Here is a 21,808-nt window from a genome sequence, read left to right on the forward strand (position 1 = left end):
GAAAATCCAAAAAAATATATCATTTTAAAAATTGAATGATTGATGATGTCAAAAGTTAGAATGTCACTATAGGAAGAGGACAGAAAGACGCTATTAAAATTGGCATTTAGGAGGTCATTAGAAGTCCTATTGATAAAAGTTTTGCTTAAGTGTTAGGACAGAAGACATACTGTAGTGGTTAGGAGAAAGAATTAGAGACAAAAACAGGGAGACCTCAAGTTCAGACTAATTTTTCAAGAGGTATGACTATGAAATAATGAGTGGACAGAGGGCACTGGTGAGGGATGAAGAGAGAAGGATTGTGAAAAGAAATGTTATATAGGAGTTGATGCAGAACTCAGAGATGTTTCTTGATGATGACGGTCAACAAGAATTTGGTCAAGAACCTAGCAAGGTAGAGGGACATACAGAACCTAGCATATACGAAGCTAGTTTAAACAATAAGATCAAACTAAATGCAACATCCTGCAAAGCTTCCCAGTCAGCAAAATTGTTCATTCCCTTCAGCTAATTGAAAGAATGTGTTCTAGACTCACACACACTACTTAAGGCTAGGTAACAGTATCCTGTCACAAAACAAAATTTGGAAAAAACTATTTTTCAATAGTTTCAAACAGTAGTTAGAGCCTAACTTAAGTGCCGGGCATATAGTGAGTACTCGAAAGGTATTAGATATTGGAAAAGTCAAGTTATCAGGAGAAAACTTCTATCACCAGTAGACTTGGCTTGTTCTATCATACTATAGCCATCATATTTCATTGGAAGTAAGAATCTTAGGAATTTATTTTTCATTTTTACTTCCTTTTAAGTGACATTCATCCCAAGAAACAGCTTTACTCCCATATACTCAGAACTCAAGCACGCATAATTATTTTTATTATATATAATTTATTTTTATCTATATTTAATATATTGGCCAAATTAAGTCATGGTAGGTAAATATTACCAGATACTTCTTTTGAAAATTTCCTTCAGGTACTGTATATTTCATCATATAAAACCTTAATTACATTTCAAAGACATCACACTGATACAGAACTTCATTGAGTTTTACCTAAAATGATGTTAGCAGTAATGTTAAATAATTTGATATTTCTAATAATAATTTATGAATAAAAAATAATTGAATTGACATAAATTTGTATTGTACAGTATGATTTCATCTCAAAAATAAGTGATTAAATATGTCTCTCAGAATGATTTAATTTAGTTAGAAGGAAGACATTGAAAATTGAATTCACAGGACTTTCTCCTTCCCTTTTATGAATAGTACGTTAAATTCATGTACACCATCTTTAATTTCTTTTCCCTAATACCAGATTGCAAGAGAAAATTTGTGACCTAGCTTCCCAATGATTTGGTATTTCTTTATTAATTATCATATATGCCTTTTAATTCAAAGTGCCAGGTAATGGTTTCAACAATGAAATGGTAACACTTCCAAAAAGGGGCAAATGAACATTTGATTAAATTTAAAAAATTATACAGCTCTCATTTAGTAGAAAGATAATTAAATTCATATCTTTAAAGTTTAAGGTTTCTGAAGTCCTGAGCTCATCTTAAAAGAATGTTAAATATACCAAAATAGTAGATATTACATAGGGCCACTACATAACACAATTCCAGAGAGTACTATTCACATGAAAATGTTTGGTTTATTTAATTTCACCACAATTGTACCTCCTCTTTAAACTTCCCTGACGTTCCTCTTATACTCTAGCACTCTTCAATATCTTCACTAATTATCATTTAAAAGAGAGAAGAAAACTAGGAAAATTGAAAGGCATGTGAAAATTGATAGTGAACAATGTGTTTTGACTGCATGCACTAGACATATTTTCAAATGGAAAGTTCCAAGGTTTTCCTAAATTCATTTCATGGCAATAGAGAGTTTCGGATCTTAACTTCATAGATGTGTGTTATAAATCAATACTATTATCTCAGTCACCAGGAAATAGCAGAGAAGCAGACATGGGTCCCAGGACAGTACCTGTATTTTGTGTTGCATCAGGCTAACTAATATTGGAAATGTGTCTGTGGCAACTAAACCATTTGTTCACTTGCTATTTTGTAGAGTTGTTTATCTGCTTTAATGTACCTGTATGTCTCATTTCACAACTGTCTAGGAAAAAAATAGTAAACCACTGACTTTCAATAGTAGTTGTAGGAACAGTGAAAATACAGAAACTGTACATATTCTCATAAGTGGAAAAAGTCCAGTAGTCAACTATATAAATTCTAATTTTATTTAGAGTACAAATCTCCAAATATCTTTTTTAAAAGATTGTAGGTAAATCTCCATACATGTATCTTTAATTATACTGTATAGATTTCCCACCATTTTCAACTAGTAAAATACATGCTATCAGCTTTTTAAAAATGGGGTTAGTACTATAGAATAGTATAGTATTAGAATAAACCTAGCTTCTTCTTGTTGCACTGATGTATTTTTATTAAAAATTATGTATTGACTACATATATGCAATACCTTCCTTTAAGCATATTTGGAACCTGGAATACTTATGTAGAGAATATAATTATGACCTATTAACACTTAAGAGTGTATGACTAAAACCTCAGAAGGCATCAAAGTAGAATATTTTAGTTATATTTGACATTACAAGGTTGAAAATTCAGGTTATTCTAAATCCATGTATTTGTTCGCTTCATGCTTCACACCTCTTGGATCATAGTTTGGATATAGTATTTAGAAAAGCATGTACCCAATTCCACTGATGCTAGAAGATCTCAACATTGATTACCAAAAAACTAGAGCAGATGCATTTCTATCCTTTTTTTTTTTCAATTTAAGTATTTTTAAGGTGAAGTGAGTTAATACAAGACACCAGGATTTTAAAGAGTACATGTGACAAGAGAAAGCTACAAAGGATGTCAGTCAAGGGGTTTTTGGTTTAATTTTGAACTTCACATTTCCTACTCCCTGTTTTAATTGGGATCTTTGTAATTGATGTTATTTAGTGTCTGGAAAGAGAGACCCATGAGAGCTCCATTAGCCTTCTTGGGATAACAAGCAAAGGTAATAACTTTTCCTGTTAATCAAACAAAGACCGTGGCCAACTCTCATTTGGCTTGTCTGTGAGCCTTCCCGCCAGGATGTTTCTGCCTCCTCACTTGTTCAAGGACCTGGCTCACTAGCTAGCACACAGGATGTGCTGTCAATATTGCCTGGTGAGTTTTAAAACAGATGCCTAAATAAAACCCTCTTTACAGTTCTGTGAGCCTTTCTTCTGCTGAATGTATCAGTCTTTGCTACTTACAGCAAACAATGTGCTTTATCCTCAATGAGGCTCCTTCAGTGTCCATTTTATTTCTGTCTCCAAAAAACCTCATTTGTACAATGGAACAGAAATTACTCTGTTTAGTATGGTCATCTATTTCAATAGAAAATACTCTCATACACACAGATTTCATTTTTTGAGTGTGTGAAACAAAATTCAGCATTGCCTAATCTGCTACTATTCACTATTGACTGTAAGCTGCAATTCTCTGATGGACTTATAATGATAATTTCCAACCAGGTAATTTGAGAAGCTATTACTGTAGGTAATCCAATAGACTTGTTATTTGGATGCCATCAACACTTAACTATTCATATTTCATGCATTGCGGGGCACAATGTATTCATAGGAGTGCTTGACAGCTCTCTGAGCAGCAGATGGTGGCACTGTTCAACTGTCTTGTTTTTGGTTTTGGTTTGGTTTGGTTTGGTTTGATTTGGGTTTTTTGCCAACTGAAATCAGTTTCTTCACCATCAGAAAAAAATAAATAAATAAAGCTTCAAATGTCCATACGTTTACATATAGAGCCCATATAGATTTCTAATAATTTGGGAATACAAGTTAAAATGATTACCTCAGAATCAAAATCACAAAACCAATTCATATCATCATGCTTTTTTTCTTAGATTGCTTATATGTGATCACTTACTTTTCATTTTTCCTTTTTTAATTTTACTATTTGAAGTAAAATATGACAAAAGTGAAATATGTCTACAAGTGAAATTAGTGGTTCTATATATTTAGTTATTGCCAGTTTCAACAGTTTTTTGTGTCTTCTCAAATCTTCACAACTAATTTTACCAATTCCACTAGTAATGAACTGGCTTTGAGTGACTTTTTTTTTTTTTTTTTGAATCTATAATTCTTTATTGACTTCCCCCACTAGGCAGGATGAGTCTCTTCAGCACAACTTTACTTCTCTGAACCTTCCCCTGCTCTTCCCAGTACTTGTTTGGAGTTTTAAAACTTTTGGACTAGTTTTTTAAACAAATTATAATTCCTTTAGATAATCATCTCATAAAAGAATTCTTAATGCCATTTTCATGCTTTGGGGGACTGTACTGAGAACATTTTTTTTTTAACATCTTTATTGGAGTATAATTGCTTTACAATGGTGTGTTAGTTTCTGCTTTATAAAGTGAATCAGCTATACATATACATATATCACCATATCTCCTCCCTCTTGCATCTCCCTCCCTCCCACCCTCCCTATCCCACCCCTCTAGGTGGTCACAAAGCACCGAGCTGATCTCCCTGTGCTGTGCGGCTGCTTCCCACTATGAGTGACTTTTTAAAGAGTAGCTGAAAGCGTCAGCCAGTTCTCAGGAAAAAAATTCAGTTTCTTGAAATTTCAGCCATTTAAACAAATGGTGATTTGCTTGTTTGTTTTACTCAGCATCGCACACACACACACACCAGACCACACACCACACACTCTGATGCATGTGCAATTCAAATGTACAAACTTACTGTGGTAACTTCATAAGGAGTATGTATTTGTGAAACCACCTGTGATTACTGAGAAATTTGAGGTAAGACTCTTTTAAGTCTAATAGTCTAATAGTTTTTTTTATTTAAGTGAGTGATACCAATAGCTACCCCAAAGGTTTGATATGAGAACTAAAATGAAGTACAGTATATAAAGCATTCTGTCATCAGAATAACTCTCTCATTTTATTAGTTTATTCTTGTCTTTTCACTAGGCAGTAACTTAGTCAAACAATATAAGGATAAATGATCTGATTTTGTATTCCCAGCACTTTGCATAGTGCCATACACACTTTAGGCATTCAGTAAATATATATTTGAATCAATGAGCAATTGAGTTTATAATGTAAATAAAGCCGGTCAATCTATTAAAGTAAATCCAAATATCCATTCATTCATTCAACGTTCAGTAAGGTCCTCATGACTGAGCTCAAATTCTAGCATGTAAGGCGGGTATACTAAATACATGTGTATAAGATTTATATAAACATTTTCCAGTAGTTTGGTAGATATGTAAAATATTCATATAATCTCACAAAGGTGATGATTTATGCATGATAGTTTATTGTTTATGGAGTTCTTACAAACATACACATTTTCTCATTTAATCTTTGTGATAACTACTGAGTTAGAAATATTCAATACTGAGAAATCTGAGATTTAGGGAATTTAAGAGGCTTAATAGAGCCAGGCATTGTTCTAAATCATCATCTCTTCATACTACATCATGTGAAAAGATCCCATAGAAGCAATCAGTTCTTGTACCAGTTGGCCAATACATTATTCTTATATTAAGCCTATACATTTGTCCTATACAATATACTTAGATTAAACTGTTTGAAATTGTCCATTTAAAGAGAATTCCTTATTAGTTTTCCCTTGATGCTATAGATACAATTGTATTTCATAGACTGAATATCTCTACCTACCTTGCCTTCTATATTTGACTGAGTATCGTATGTGTTAATCATTGTAGTGACAGGCAGAGGAAGCAGTCATAGTTGCTATCATTCTCATTAAGACTCTCACTGAGGAACAATAGAATAACTCTAACTGCCACTTATCTGGAGAGGTAGGAATATGAAACATCAAACATTCCAGGTTAGAGCTGAACCTTGAATATGAGCTAATGGGCTGATTGTTGTCACTGTGTCAACAGTTGGTCTTGAATTCTTCACAGGAAGATGGAGGTGATGGAAAAACACTTGAATTATACAGACCTAATCCACAACATTAAGTAAAGGTTAAACTCACAAGGAACGTAATATAGCTTTTTCTTTCACAATACTCAACTATAGATTTCAAGAGTTAGATACATTCAAGGATGATTGGATTTTTATGATTTGGGTTTTACTCTTAACCTTCTTTTGTCTTCCTTATTGAAGTATAGTTGATTTACAATATTATATTAGTTTCAGGCATATAGCATAGTGATTAAATATTTTTACATATTATACTCCATTCTAAGTTATTACAAGATAATGGCTATAATTTTCTGTGCTATACAATACATACCTATTGCTCACTTATTTTATACATAGTAGTTTACATCTGTTAATCTCATACCCTTTATTTGTTCCTCCCTCATTCCCTCTCTCCTTTGGTTATCATAAGTTTGTTTTCCATATCTGTGAGTCTGTTTCTGTTTTGCATAGACATTCATTTGTATTATTTTTTAGATTCCACATGTAAGTGATGTCATACAGTATTTGTCTTTTTATGTCTGACTTATTTCACTAAGCATAATATCCTCTAGGCCCATCCATGTTACCATAAATAGCAGAATTTTGTTATTCTTATGGCTAATATTCCATACATATACATACGCATCTATATAATATCTTCTTTATCCATTCATCTGTTAAAGGGCACTTGGGTTGCTTCAATGTCTTGGCTATTGTAAATAGTACTGCTATGAACATTGGGGTGCATTCTCCCAACGTTTTTAAATCAAGATTATAGCAACCACTATCACAGCCTTTCCTGCCATTGCTAGAGATCAAATCACCCGTTAGAGGAGCCACTGGTTCAGTGTGGGTCTCATGTTAACCAACTAAATCTCACACCCCTAACGTGCTACTTCAGATCCTTTTGCCTCTTTGTCTTCTGGGCCTTTGGCACGTTTTGATTCTGGCTCCCACTAAGTGACCTGCTCCGTGTAGACTCTAGGCAATTTCATGTGAAACAACCAGAAAGTGCTTTGCTTCATTCTCACTCTATGTACCTCTCACTAGTCACCTCCCACCCAGGGAATTCCCTGTTGACACAGGCTGTAAGTCTTGCTTAGCTACCCAGCTTATACAATCAAAGAGCAGGGTGGCTAGCCCACTGAAGGGAGGCTTTGACCAATGAGAGACAGGATATTGTGAATAAACTCCTCTGCCCTTTCCCCCTCAGAGGGTCTTTCCTGAGATACAATCACTCAGATGGCAGAAAGATTACACCAGAGATAAGCAAAATATTTCCTTGACTTCAGCTTTCCTGAGATCGTACTCCCTAAAAAGGACACAAGCTTCTGCTTCAAAATTTGCTCTCAGAAGAACCCAGGCTAAAATACACAGTACTAACAAAATAGAAAATCCAAACCAAACACACAGTGAAATCCCTCAACCATCACCAATACTTGCATAATATCCTGCAAACACTGAAATGAGCAAAGTCATGGTTTTCTACCGCTCTAAGAAAGGCATAAAGAGGTGTTATTGATTCAATCAAATGTTCTGAAATATTAGGGTTTTCTCTCTTTTTCTCCTACATAGTAATAAAATTATAATCTTCTGAATTTAACTGAGGATTTGATTTTACTTAGCATTTTTCATAAAAAACAAACTATAATTTAGAAAAGAAACAACTAAATCATGTTTTTCCAAATATTACTAAAATGGTTTGCCTCTTACTGAAGTTTCACATCTTCCCAAATAACTGATTATTAACATGTATGTCCTAAATGAGCATGTGCCAGCATTCAGAAAATGTTGAAATAAGAGATATTTATTTCTTTAGTAATTTACAGCCCAAATTATTCCAAGAAAAGATTTAGGACAACTACGTAGGAAACTGCAATTGTGGTCAACGAACTACCTCCTTGCACTTCCTCTATTTAAACAGCCTATGTTTTTGTTACTATTTTTCTATCAAGAATGGTAATCACACACTACTTTCCTTCTAAGAAAATGGAAAAAATGTCAAAAGAAATAAACCAGGTACATTTATCTCTGGGAAGAAAAACTTTATAATATTTAGCTTATCTCATGGTTGTTCCTATCTATAGAATGAACACTGAGTTGAACCACTATGAATTAGCCAACTTTTGAATTTCCATTTATTACCCTCTGCATTTACACTCTTTAATATATACACACATGTATACACTTTTGGTATACAGTTAATAGTCAATGTCAGGTAACTAAGGTTGGAAGAGACGAACAAAAGAAATATAAAGTTTAATTACAGCCATAGTGGAAACTGAAAAAAAATAAATACAAAGTGCTCCACTTTTTCTAGAAGTCCCCAGCTCCTGAAATCTCCATAATAAGTATATTTTTCATGACCTCTTCATCCAATTCCTATCAGGCTTCTAGGAATGCTTGAAAATTCCAACTCCACTATTATAAATAATTTTTGCAATTTTAAATTATTTTTTATTATTAGCAATCAAAATAGTGTAAGCCTCACCATCTCCTTCCTCAGGCTATACATCTTCTAAGTCAAATGCTTTTTCTATTGCTGATAATGATCTAATTTCTACTGAACTGTAATTAACTCAAAAGAACTGTCTAACAGATTTATCTTTGTAAAATTTTAAGTATTCCACTTAGTCTCTTCCATAAAAGAGGTCAATACATATTTTCTGGATAAATGAATGCATTTTTGTTGAATCTTAACCAGCCTCTGCATTGTTAGAACATTAATTTCTTAGAGAGGGTTAATACCATTATTAACTTAAAATTGAACATCTCCATAATATATTCACTATAAAACAACTGGGAATAGACCATGCAAAATTTAAGCATAATTGCTGTTCAAAAACCAGGTTAATACAGTTTCCAAATATGCATAATTTGTCAGTGGAATCTTTGTTCTGGTAAATATCTGATAAAACAAATTCTAGTCATTTGCCTGTATTATGTGTTGTAAATGATTTCTTATATTTCAAGTTGCCATGTTGAAAAGTACTATGAGGGCCAGGCTTTCTATATAACTGATACAATTACAGATTCAAGGGAATAATTCTGCCTTTTCTTTTTACATTTTCTTGCATTTCTTTTTCATTTCAATGTTACTTGAATTCTTACAAAGTTTTAGTATAAAATAAAATGTTATACCTAGAATGCATTTTAGAGGCTGTGTAGTCTAGACCCAATTTGAAGACTGTAAAACTTTCTTTAAAAAAAAAAAAAAGGAAACATTGTTTCTTAATTTATGTTATTGAAACTCTCTACTGATGTCCTTGATCAGGTATATTGCTCATCTCTTCCTTAACTCCTGCTCTTCTCTATTCCATCTTAGAAAGTAAAAAAATGAAGTACAGGAAAACTCTGATCCAATAATATGGTTTATATTAGAGAGTTAGTACTCATTTTGTGTCCTTGTACTACTTTTAGAGGTTGTAGGATGTCCCTGCTCTTGATTATGTCATTTTGCTTCAGGGTTAATTTAAAAAGATATTTGACAACCTATCTGCATTATTTTAAGAGATGAAAATTTTATTATTATATGTTTTGAAGATCACTTTAAGACAAAATAAGTCACTTTTAAAAAAAAAACAGAAAAATAAGGAAATGCTTCCATTAGTGAGTTTTTGTATTATCAATACTAATGAGATGAATGAAATCAGAGAGAGATGTCAGAGGAACTCATTGAGGTAATTTCTTTTTCCCTTTGCTTTTCCTTTTCCATAGTATTCCATCTTTTCAATATCTGGCCTGTAGGAAAATATTTTTTCCTAACTACTTTTAATTGAGAATAAAGACACAGGTACTGATCAAATAAACCACCATTTATATTTGATTTGGGAAACTGTGTTTATGGTTGGGAATGGGGAAAGGGACAAGAAAAAGTAACAATGAACATGAAGTTCTAGATTAAGAGAAAGACATGCAGTACAAAATTGTGGGCAGGCAGGATGAAAAATAAAGAAACCGACTAAGCAGAGGTTATTTAGGGGGAGAGTTTATTAAAAATGAAAAGATTAATTAAATGGAGAATTTTGAAGATGAGAAAAAGGGAAATGCTATTTTTTTTTAAATTAGGGTATAGTTGCTTTACAGTGTTGTGTTAGTTTCTGCTGTACAATGAAGTGAATCAGTTATACGTATACGTATATCCCCTCCCTCTTGGACCTCCCTCCTACCCATCCCACGCATCTAGGTCACCACACAGCACTGAGCTGAGCTCCCTGTGCTATACAGGAGGTTCCCACTAGCTATCTGTTTTTCACAATCTCCCAATTCATCCCACCCCCCTTCCCTCAAGCTGTGTCCACACATCCATTCTCTATGCCTGCATCTCTATTCCTGCCCTGAAAATAGGTTCATCTGTACCATTTTCCTAGATTCCATATATATGCTTTAATATATGATACTTGTTTTTCTCTTTCTGACTTCACTCTGTATGACAGACTCTAGAGAAAAGAAAACCCTCTTGCACTGTTGGTGGGAATGTAAATTGATACAGCCACTATGGAGAACAGTATGGAGGTTCCTTAAAAAACTAAAAATAGAACTAACATATGCCCCAGCAATCCCACTACTGGGCATACACCCTGAGAAAACCATAATTCAAAAAGACACATGCACCCCAATGTTCACTGCAGCACTATTTACAATAGCCGGGACATGGAAGCAACCTAAATGTCCATCAACAGAGGAATGGATAAAGATGTGGTACATATACACAGTGGAATATTACTCAGCCATAAAAAGGAATGCAATTGGGTCATTTGTAGAGATGTGGATGGACCCAGAGACTGTCATACAGAGTGAGTTTTAAGGTATTCTGAGACAACCATTTTACAAATGATTTTATATTATTTCTGGACTTGAAAATGGAAATACAATGAAGATATAAAGCAACTGGAGGTACATTTTAATAAGGGAGTGGGGGGTTATCTATGACAATCAGTAGGAAAGACCAGCAAATAGCAGGTCACAGAAAGCATGTTTCATGGGGTCCAGAAAGTGGAAGAAGGAAAGGATTTTTTAAAGGAAATGATTGGTGCATGAAGACCCAGAAGAGACAGCTTATTGTTTAATCTAGCTTGTTCCAGCTCTTACTTTGTAATGGCTTCTCAGCATTCTTAAAAATAATCGGCATTCCCAGAGTATGCAATTGCCTTAGTATCCTCTTCTAAAAGTCAAGATTTTGGAATAAGCTATTAATTTGAGGGAAAAATATTTTATCAAATTTCCAAGCATTTAATTTTAGTCTATAATTATTGGATTTTTAACTTGAAATTACAATTTAAAACTTCAAAACCAATAATTTCTTTTTCTCTTCAACCCAACCCCAAATTATATTTTCTAGTTTCCTTTTTCTATTTAACAAGAAAAAGATAATGCATCTAAGATCTCACCAAAATTAAATCTGGTAGAAAACAATTTGTTGCTCCTTGGGGATAAACTACCGTAGAATTATTCTGCTACTACATGGCTAGTTTTAGGAGTAATTTACCCATTCTAAAATTATCCTAGGAAAAAGAGCTTCTGGGGGCTCAAGGGCTCAGATGGAATCTGCTCCTCAGCTACATGCGGTGATACCCTTGATTGAAAATGATTCCAGACCTGAGAAAGAAACAAGGAAGGAACTAGGAAGCCGAGTGCTTCTCTGTATCATTGGTAATTCTCCTTCATCTACAAAAAGCAGAAGTACAGTTGTTTTTGTTTTTTTTTGGGGGGGTGGGGCGTGTTTTGTTTTTGTTTTTTGAGCCAAGGATTCCTGGCTGAAATTTCAGCAGAGGTTGTTCATGTACAAATTGCAAAGGTACTCATTTGATTAAGAAGGCTAATTTAATGCTGCTGTGTTGGTTCCACATGTGCACCTCAGAGATTTTGCACATACTTCTTTCTGGGGTCTTATGGGGAGCTTCTAAGATGCTAGATCAGCCTTAGTTTGCATAAGCACGAAGTCTCTTCATAGCTTTATTAACCCAACTGGAAGTAGGCCTCATTTAGCATTACCCAGATGGTAAAATTGAGGTTGATTATCTGCTTTTGAAAGCTGAATTGTGCTAATGGGTCAGGCAGTACTTCACAAAGTTTAGTGGACCTAGGATGCAGCTGGGAGCAATTTAAAATGCATATTACATGACCCCACTCCCAAAGATTTTCACTCTCCAGATCTGGGTTAGAATCAGCATTTTTAACAAGCATCCTCCCACCTCCTCTGTCAGCCTTTTCTGGAAGTTGAATAGGTTAGATGGCCCCTCTCTCAAATGGTGGCTTCCCCTCTCATTCAAAGCAAAAGTGAAAAGTCATCCAGTGACATCCGGGACCCTACCTGATCTAGTCCTCAGTACCTCTCTGACCTCATCTCCATGATCCCCCATCACTCTCTTTGCTCCAGCCACACTGGCCTCTTTGATGTTCCCCAAACATACCAGGCATGCCCCCAACTCAGGGATTTTGCAGTTGTTCTTTCTGTATATAGTGCTCTTTCCCCAGATATCTGCATGTCTATCTTCCTTGTTTCCTTTAAGTCTTATTGCATATGTCACTTTCTCAGTGAGAGCTACCCTGCCCGCCCAATTTTAAATTGCAAACCCCCCTCCACACTCCTTCCCCTCTTTCTTTGCTTTATTTTCTCCTGAGCAGTTATCATGTTATTTTCTGATTTCTCTAACAAAAGATAAGCTCCACAAAAGCAGGAAAAGTTTGGTTTGTTTAGTTCACATCTATAACTCCAGCACCCAAGCCAGTGCCGGGGGGAACGTATACAACAGGCACTCACCAAATATTTATTGAGCATATGAATTAATGATGAGACACTGCATGGAGTCATGCACTACTGTGGCCTTACAAGCAACTGGGGAATATCCACATAAGCTCTTTTGTCAGAAAAAGATTTTTACCGGTCTAACTAGAGTTCTTAAATTTCCACGATCTCAACAGTACCTAAGCAAAAGCTCAAAAGACAGTATACAAATGACACTATGCATTTTAGAGAACTGGTTAGATATGGTAGGCCGATATTTTGCTAATCTGTTCTGAGGGCTAAACATATTGTGTTTAATGCAGAATAGCAGCACCGAAACCATCCTTAAAGTCAGAAAAGTTAGGTTCAAGTCACAGCTCTGTCATTTATTATCTGTGTTGTCTTGGTCAAATCATTTAAGGACTCCATTTAACTAGTATATTACCAACCTCACTGACTCATATTCTCTTCATCTATAAAAAGGCAACAATAGCAAATGATCCTCCCACTCTACAGAATCATGAGAATTAACATAAGAAAATCATTTTTTATACAATAAAAAATAAGTATAAGGGGGTTTATACTTGTCTTTCACATTTAACATTTTAACCTGATGTGACCTATTGTTACGGTGGGAGCTCTCCATGAACTCACTATATCCATGTAGTCCCACATTGACTCTGGGCTTGGCAGGAGATGTGCTTTAGCCAATGGGATATTAGCAAGCATGATGCAAGCACAGGCATGACAAGCACTTGTACCTTGGAGCTTACACTCTTGAAAGCCAGATATCATGCTATAGAGAAGCTCGAGCTAGACTTCCCAATCAGGAGAAACCCAGGATACACTGGGAGGATACATTGGTGGGTGAAAGGCTCTCTTGGATATTCAGGACCCAACTGAGTTCCCAGTTGAGTGCATGAGGGGCCTTAGATACACCATGTGGAGTGGAGGCACTTCCCAGCTGAGCCCAGGAAATCAATGAATCAATAAAAATAATGACCTGCTGTTTTAAGCTATTAAGTTTTGGGATGAGTTATAATGTAGTAACAGATATTGAAATCCTGAGGGTTTTTATTTATTTATTTATTTATTTTTGCTGTGTTGGGTCTTCGTTTCTGTGCGAGGGCTTTCTCTAGTTGTGGCAAGCAGGAGCCACTCTTCATCGCGGTTAGGTTTTTGAAAATAACATCATGGCCCCCAAATTGATTTCAATGGCAGGAATTCTGGACACTCTATGAAGCTATTGGGGAAGAGGAATGGAGAGGCCTTCAAAATATCCTGAAAATCAAATCAGACATTTACCTATTTCACTTACTTTTGAAGCCAAAATGACAGCTAGCTAGCATGTAAGTTATTATTTATTCCTATGAGAAAAGAGCCCTAAATGGAGCCATTTATATAAGTCACTATAAATTGGAATCTACGTTGAACCAACAACAATAATATATAGTACATAGAAACTTCCTGATTTTTCTAAGACTTGCCGATTGAGAGTAGTCAACCCACTACCAGAGCAATTTTGAATTTTTCTTCTGTAACCTAGAGTGATTACTTCTTGGCAGGAGTCTATTGTTAATGATTAGCACTTCTCAAAGGGAGCAAATCCCCCAGCAACTTCCAGTTTACCAGTGGGGATCTGCACCCTGGTGAATAAGCCACATTGCTGGAATGTCAACTGGGGTCTTAATCGCTTCTGAAGCTAAGTTCAGATAATCAAAGGTCAGACCCTTTTTGCTGTGATTCTTACTTTGTGTTAGTAGGGTCCCGTTTAGAGGCACTTTTGTCTAGCGATTGGCAAAAGGGTGGAAGCGAGGCAGCGAAGTCGCGATGAGAGTACAGGCAGTCACAGGGCATTTTATTATCATTCTGTGAGAAATGTTCTTCACTCAGAAAGAGCTCTGGCATTTTTAAAAGAGATCTTGCTAACCCTTCACTTAAAATCTGTGTCCTAAGAGTCGGCATTGTTGTTCAGCACAATAACTTTCACTTTCCAAGCACCAAGGTTCAGAAGCTTTTCAATGTGAGGTAAAAGGTGTCTTCCTACTACAAGGAAGTAACATGTTTTCATTTTTTGGTATTTTTTTTTAAACCAAGGAACACATTCGATGATGGAGTGAAATATGAATGAGTTTGCTTTTCCAAATTTGTGGTTAACATCCTTGTTATTGTCAAGGAACTCAAGACTCAGAGGACTACATTTTTGTTGAATCTAGGACAGTTTGCTAGACTAGTTCCTTTGGTACTGGCTTATATGTGACAGATCTGCTCTCCAACAAAATTTCAAACGTATCAGAAAACCGCATGCTCTATTTCTAAAATATTCCTTGGTTCGGGAAAAAGGAAAGCATTCCTGTGACTATCTAGTACTTTTAATTTCTTATGGAATCTTAGTGAATTCAGTGAATAGAAGAAAAAAGTGACGGAAAAATACTAGGGTTTAAAGGCTTTGGTGGTTAACTGAAGGGTAGCAGAATGAGACGCCCCCAAATATGTCACTTTGGCATTTGCTCATTTTGAACTGTAAGCACTTGAAAGACAGCAAATGCAGGGAGAGGTTTTCTCTGAACTCCCCTTTATCTACCCAAAGACAAATCCCTCAAAAGAAACTCAATTGTCATCAAGCCCCTCAGGAGTTTCATCAACCAGGGAAGATTGACTATTGTCACAGGAAAGGAGGCTAGACATCAATACCACACACAGACAAACTTTGTCACAATCATATTTCCCATCTATTCTCCCATAGGGCCCACTCATCCTTCCTAAAAATCATTTACTCTCCCCTAAGAGGCCTATGCCCCCTTCCCTATCCCTTTTAAAATGGTATTTACTGAATGCTAAGCCACCTTGGGCAGCTACTTATCTTTTTCCTGGGTATCTCCCATGTATACATGAGTTATACATGTGGGTTAACCTCTATTTGATTTTCTGTTGTTAATTTGTCTTTTTATTACAGGGGTCTCAGATAATATCTCAGAAAGGGAGAAAACTTATTTCTTTCTCCTCTGCAAACTCATTCTACACAAAGTTACTGAATAAAAGAACGTCAATTATCTGAAATCTATGGGCACCTCCAAATGATAATGCTCAAATATAAGTGCTGTGTTGTACTGAAGTACAACTTCCTCATTATAAACGGTGATATATCACTTTTCCCCTTTCTCACTCTCTCTCTCAGCAGCATTTAATTACATATAGATTGTTTTCCTTTATGAAATATGTAATAAGTGTCAATATTATAACATACCTCAGGACTTCTTTTTTGAATTAAAAATAGTGCTTTTTCATAATGTATGATACAATATATATGACTGGGATCTGTGGATATGCCACTCACTGGACTCTGATGTCCATGTTAGTAATCATCCTAAAAATCCTTCCTTTAGAGTGACAGAACCCCTAAATATTTCCTATGTGCTTACTTGAAGAATTCATTAGAAGGACCTAGTTTTAATTTTATAGCAGCATACCTCTTCCAAAGCAAGTGAAAACAATTCTGGGAAGACTAAAATTTTCTATAGCAGAATGAGTATTGGATTGGGAATCTACAGAACTGCTTTTTTGTTCTCACTTCATCTTGACCGAACCTCCACTCTCCAGTTTCCTCATCTAAAAAATGAGAGTGTTGGTATCTATTCTATCTACTTCAGTGGGTTTCCTGTGAGGCTTAAGTTAGATGATGTTTACAGACATGATTTGCAAAAGTACAAAGTAACATACAAATGTGCAGGCTTACTATTAGAAGTGTTGTTTTTAGGAAGAGTCAATCTAATTTTTGTTTTCTATCTTAAGCCATGTCCACTTGTCTACATGCTCATAATGCCTCTACCTGTCCATGATGTGAACTTTATCTTTGGGGAGACCCTATGGAAAAACCTTCCCAGGAAAGTATAAACCAAAAAGAAAGCATTCTAAACAGAATGAATTTCATATCTAATAGAGAGTACCTGGAGGTAGTGGAGGGACCCTCATTATCACACTAAATATCCTCATAGCTCACATGACTAAAAGCATCAGAGGAAAGGCAAGGCCATACTGGGGGAGAGAGGCTAAATTTCTGTGGAATCTATAAGCCCACCCTCTTTCACCTTCAAGATACTAAAGGTTGATCTCTAGATAAAACAAATAACTTTAACCGTCCGTCCCAGTCAGGAGGTATAGTGATTCCCCATATACCCGCGAACGCTGCTCTAATCTGGCTCTTAGCTTGGGTGAAAAGTCATAAATTATTTCCTTTAGGGGAAACCTGAAGGAATAATCTAAGGCCACTTCTACACTCAAATTTTAAGCAGCTGCTGACAAAGGCCCAGAATGGGGTAAAGAACACAGCCTTAAGTGGATGGATCATAGCCTGGAAAAGATGTGGGGTTTTTTTTGTTTTTTTTTTTTGTGGTACGCGGGCCTCTCACTGTTGTGGCCTCTCCCGTTACGGAGCACAGGCTCCGGACGCACAGGCTCAGTGGCCATGGGTCACGGGTCCAGTCGCTCCGCAGCATGTGGGATCTTCCTGGACCGGGGCATGAACCCGTGTCCCCTGCGTCGGCAGGCAGACTCTCAACCACTGTGCCACCAGGGAAGCCCAAGGTGTGTATTTTTTGCAAGTAGATTTTTGTACATCTACAGCAATATCATCTTTAGTCTTCGTGTAAACCATTTTGGGGATACTAAAGAGGAAGGAGGAAGAGTCAAAAGAGACAAAAAGAAAGAGCAAATGTCTAGTAATGAAAAACTGTATATAGGCAAGGACTGCTAACACACCTCTGTGAACCTGCACAAACCATAAGACTTCTGCGGAGAAAGGGAAGGGAAGGGAAAGACAGCACGGCCGGGGAATAGATTCTTCTCAGAGAAGATCAGATCAATTGCTCGCCTTCACGAAGGGCAGACAGCACAGCGAGGTGGCTGAGTGTAAGGGGCCATGTGGAGTTTATCGGCGGGTGTGTGAAACAGACAAAAGTGTGTTCGAAGGGCGGGGGCAGTTTGACAGAGAAGAGCACTGTGCTTGTAGGAAACCTATATGAAAACCTGGAAGTTATAGATACAGATGAGTCTGGTTTCCGGAAAGTATACTTCTTGTGACATAAGGGTGCGGGAGACATGCCCCCCACACACACAAATCTACACATATAATCTCCAGTGAGATCATTAAGTCTCTGGACTTTGAGCAAATACGGGTGACAAAGAAGAGCATCCGTGTTTGATGTTTAGGAAGAAAAAATTATAAATAGGGAAAAATTAAAGTGGGATTAATATTTACCCCCCTCCACTATAAAATAAGAATAACACAGTGGTGCTTTTATTATTAGCCTGGGAAAATATCTGCCTCTGGGTAATTTGGCTCCTGTACAAGAATAACAACAAAACAACAACAAAAATCCAGCATACTCTTTTACAAAATACATATGTATATTTTCTTCTGTTAAAAAGAAAAAATAAAACCTTCAAGATGGTGAGTCCAGTGTTTCATGTACAGCGTTGTCAACTCATCTGGCAGAGATAAGAAAGCTGACAGCCCTCTGGAGGGCTTGAGCTGAGGCTGTGTGCAGAAGTCTGGAACGGCAGAGACCTGATCCTGCATGTAATGAGACCAAACAGAGCTGGGAAAGAAACTGCTGGCAAGCCCCCTCAGACAAAGAATCAAGCAGCCAGCTGCCTGCCTGTCGTGCTTTACCTTCCTCTTCAGAGGCCTCCTTTTTCTGCCATAGTCAGGGCATGAGAAGGCTGCAGTATCTTACAGTTAGGTCAGCGGCCGTGTAGGTCACGCTGTAAATATATTCATTCATTTATCCATTTATTCAACATTTATCAAAAGCTTGCCGTGTGTCTGGTGCTGTGCAGTGTTTGGGATGCAGGGATAAACAGAACACACTCTCCACTAGGGAACTTTCATAGCTTGCAAGGGGAAGTGGAGATGTATATGTACCAACCGCCATGTATACATGAGTTATGCATGTACTTTTCAAGCCAGCGAAAATCTCTTTCTGCAAACATTTCAATGCAAACATAAAACTGTTCAATTAAAAATATGTATCTTTACTAGTTTCTTTATCTTTAAAGATTGAGGAAGACCTCAAGGGAAAGATTTGAACCATATGCATAAGATTGGTTAGGAACTAAAATCTTTTTAAATTAAAAGGGAATAAAAATTAGTTTGACTAACTAGGTGTTAATTGGAGTTTTGTCATATCTAAATCACATCTTAGTCATATATAAATCTTTCTCATGCAAATATAACTGGGGTACCTAGCTTTGCATTCTGGAGAAGTATAATTGCATATCTACTCCCTTCTTTTTAAAAACAGGAAAAGGTTTAGTAGAACAAAGACATTGATTGCTCTGGCAGCTTCCCAGTGGGAAACAGTCAACCTTAAGTGTGTTTAAGTAGGCTTGGAAGGGAGGCTCAAGTGTTAAATCATATAATTTTATTAAGAGAGACACCTGAGGAGCTGGGGAGTTCTAGCTATAACCATATACTTGAAAAGGCAAGGAACAAAGCACAATACTTTCCCTCCTCTTATTTAAAATATAACACATTTATAATTAACAATTAATCCCTCCTAAAGGCACTTAGTGGTTTCTTAAAAAAGAAAAATCTTCATTGTGGTTTGCTGCAGCAATCAAAAAGTTCATATTCAAATGGAAAGAAGTACTTATTCCACTAATGTAAATGGAATTTGAAAATTGAGTTCTTAATCAACATTGCTATTTTTAAGAGACCTGCTAAATTCTTGAGGGGAAAAAGAGGACAGTGTTAGTGGCACTAGCTCTCCAGGACCTTGATCGTGTCCATATTGGTCCCTCTTCAGCTCTCTGACTCCGTACCCATTAAACCCTAAGATACAAAACTGGACAATATTACAGAACGGTTGTCCTCTTATAAAATCCGAAAGCAGATATCTTCTCATGGGAAGAAAATGACTAGTCTCACAAGTTGGCTTAAGGTAGAAAAAACTATGAATTAGCAATTGGTTGCTTTTCTACTTTCATTTACTTATTTAATTTTTCGATGCTTCAGTTTCCTAATCAGTAAAATGAACATCAACATTTTTACAGGGACGCTTTAAAATGAATTGAAAATTTATGCATGATCTCTATAACACTGCAGATTTGCAAGGTTTAAGCACCTGGAAAAGTGCTTCTCAAACTTTGATGTATATGTGAATCACAAGTGAATACTGTTACAATGCAGAATATGATTTAGCAGGTCTGAGATGAGGCCCAGTATTCTGTATTTCTAGGTAATGCCAATGTTGTGCTGATCTATGCATCCCCCTTGGAGTAGCAGGGCTATAAAAAACACATTGCCCAATAGTAATTTCCAAGCATTACTACAACAAAAATGTCCCATGCCACATGATCTATGGGCATGTAAATGTGCCATTACTGCATCAGGAAGTAAAGTAAAGAAACTTTATTTCTCTATCTCCTTTAATCAGAGGGGGTCCTATGACCACTTGGACAAATAGACTACAGTGAAAGTAATGTGTGACATTTGTGGGTATAGCCCTTAACTGGCTTAGGAGCTTCAACTTCCAGGCTTTGGAAACCAGATGCCATGAAGGAGTATGACTACCTTAAGTCAAAATACACCATGAGAAGCTCAAGCAATGTTGGGAGGCTTGAGAAGATGGGACTGCCATGTAGGAAGGAGAAAGAAGGAGAGGGAGAGAAAAAGAGAGAGAAAAAAAGAATGAGGGAGATTGAGAGAAGGATCAAAGAGCATGGAGGCATCAGTCATGAAAGTGAAGGAACCATATTAAAAGTGGATCTTTCAGCTCCAGTTGATACCACATGGATGAGAAAACCCAGTGTTTGAGACGTTCATGAATTCGCAAGACACAACTCTGAGCAAAAATTAAATGGTCGTTTAAGAACCTAAATTGTGTAGTATATTGCTACGCAGGAATAAATATATCAAAATTTATAAGCAAGGCAAGTATTAAACAGGCTTAAAAATGAAGGCCAGCATTTTAAAGCTGTTTATATTCAATAAATGTGCTAGTTAAACATTGACCCAAAAAAATCTTGGAGTGAACTATCTTCTTTCCCACTCCTGGAAAAGACGGATATTGCATCAACATTTAACTGACAAAAATTATAGTTGCATTTATGCAAATTTTCAGTAGCATTCTCTAAAACAGTAATGATAATCAATGCTCTTAGTTTTAAAAATACCATTTACTTGTATAAATTAAGTGGTAAAATTTGATATTTTTCTACTTAATATACATTTTCTCTTCATTGCAACAAAGAGAAGTAAATATCACGGTTTTCTTCTCTTGATCATAATTTATTGGGGAAATTGTCATTTTAGTCATTCATTTAACAAATTTAATGAATTCCTACTATGTACCAGACACTATATATAGCAGGCCCTAGAACTGTAGTAATGAAAGGAAGAGTTCTTGTTTTTATAAAACCATAACAGCTGAGAAATGTTATAATAGATGATAGATAGATAGATAGATAGGCTCATGTATTATATTATTATGTCATATAGTCTACCAAATGCTTTACCTACACTATCTCCTTCTATCCTTAAAGCATCTTGTGAGGTAGATACTATAATTAACCACATTTTTCAGATAACGTATAGAGGATTAGAGAATTTCAATGACTTGTCCATGATCTCACAGTTAATAAGAGGTGGGATATGAAGCCAAAAGTGGCTAATTCCAAGGAAAGCATATAAGTAGAGAATCTACCTGAGAATGATACGTTATAAGAAGCTTCCTACATGAGAAGATACCTAAACTCAGTCTTGAGGGAGAAGTCAGAGAGGTGAACTTTAGAGCGGGAGAGGAATCAGGTAAGAAGGACAACAGATACAACAGTTGAACTACACGCAAGAATGGCACACTGATGAGTAGAATAGGAGGGCTGAAATAACAGAAGATAATTCTGGACGGGAAGGCTTTGTGCTGTGCATTGCAAGCTTTTAAGATGACAAAGTATATCTAATCAAAACGTTTTAAAAGATTACTAGTCTTGTTGATAATATATTAGAGGAGTTTAAGGCTAGAGGTGGGAGTCAAGTTTGAAGACTGTTGGAGTAATATAGGCAAAATATAATTCTGTTCTAAACTAAGAAATGGTAACAAGGAGGGAAA

At 36.1% G+C, this 21,808-nt stretch overlaps 1 protein-coding gene across 1 annotated transcript in view; it reads right to left on the reverse strand.

The window, feature by feature from the left end:
* The window catches only part of ERBB4 (erb-b2 receptor tyrosine kinase 4), a 310,925-nt gene that overhangs the window by 75,029 nt on the left and 214,088 nt on the right, over positions 1-21,808 (reverse strand). The gene's annotated exons all lie outside the window — the stretch shown is intronic.

Source organism: Orcinus orca, chromosome 7 (assembly GCF_937001465.1).
Source record: "Orcinus orca chromosome 7, mOrcOrc1.1, whole genome shotgun sequence".
In the NCBI taxonomy this organism is placed as follows: Eukaryota; Metazoa; Chordata; class Mammalia; order Artiodactyla; family Delphinidae; genus Orcinus; species Orcinus orca.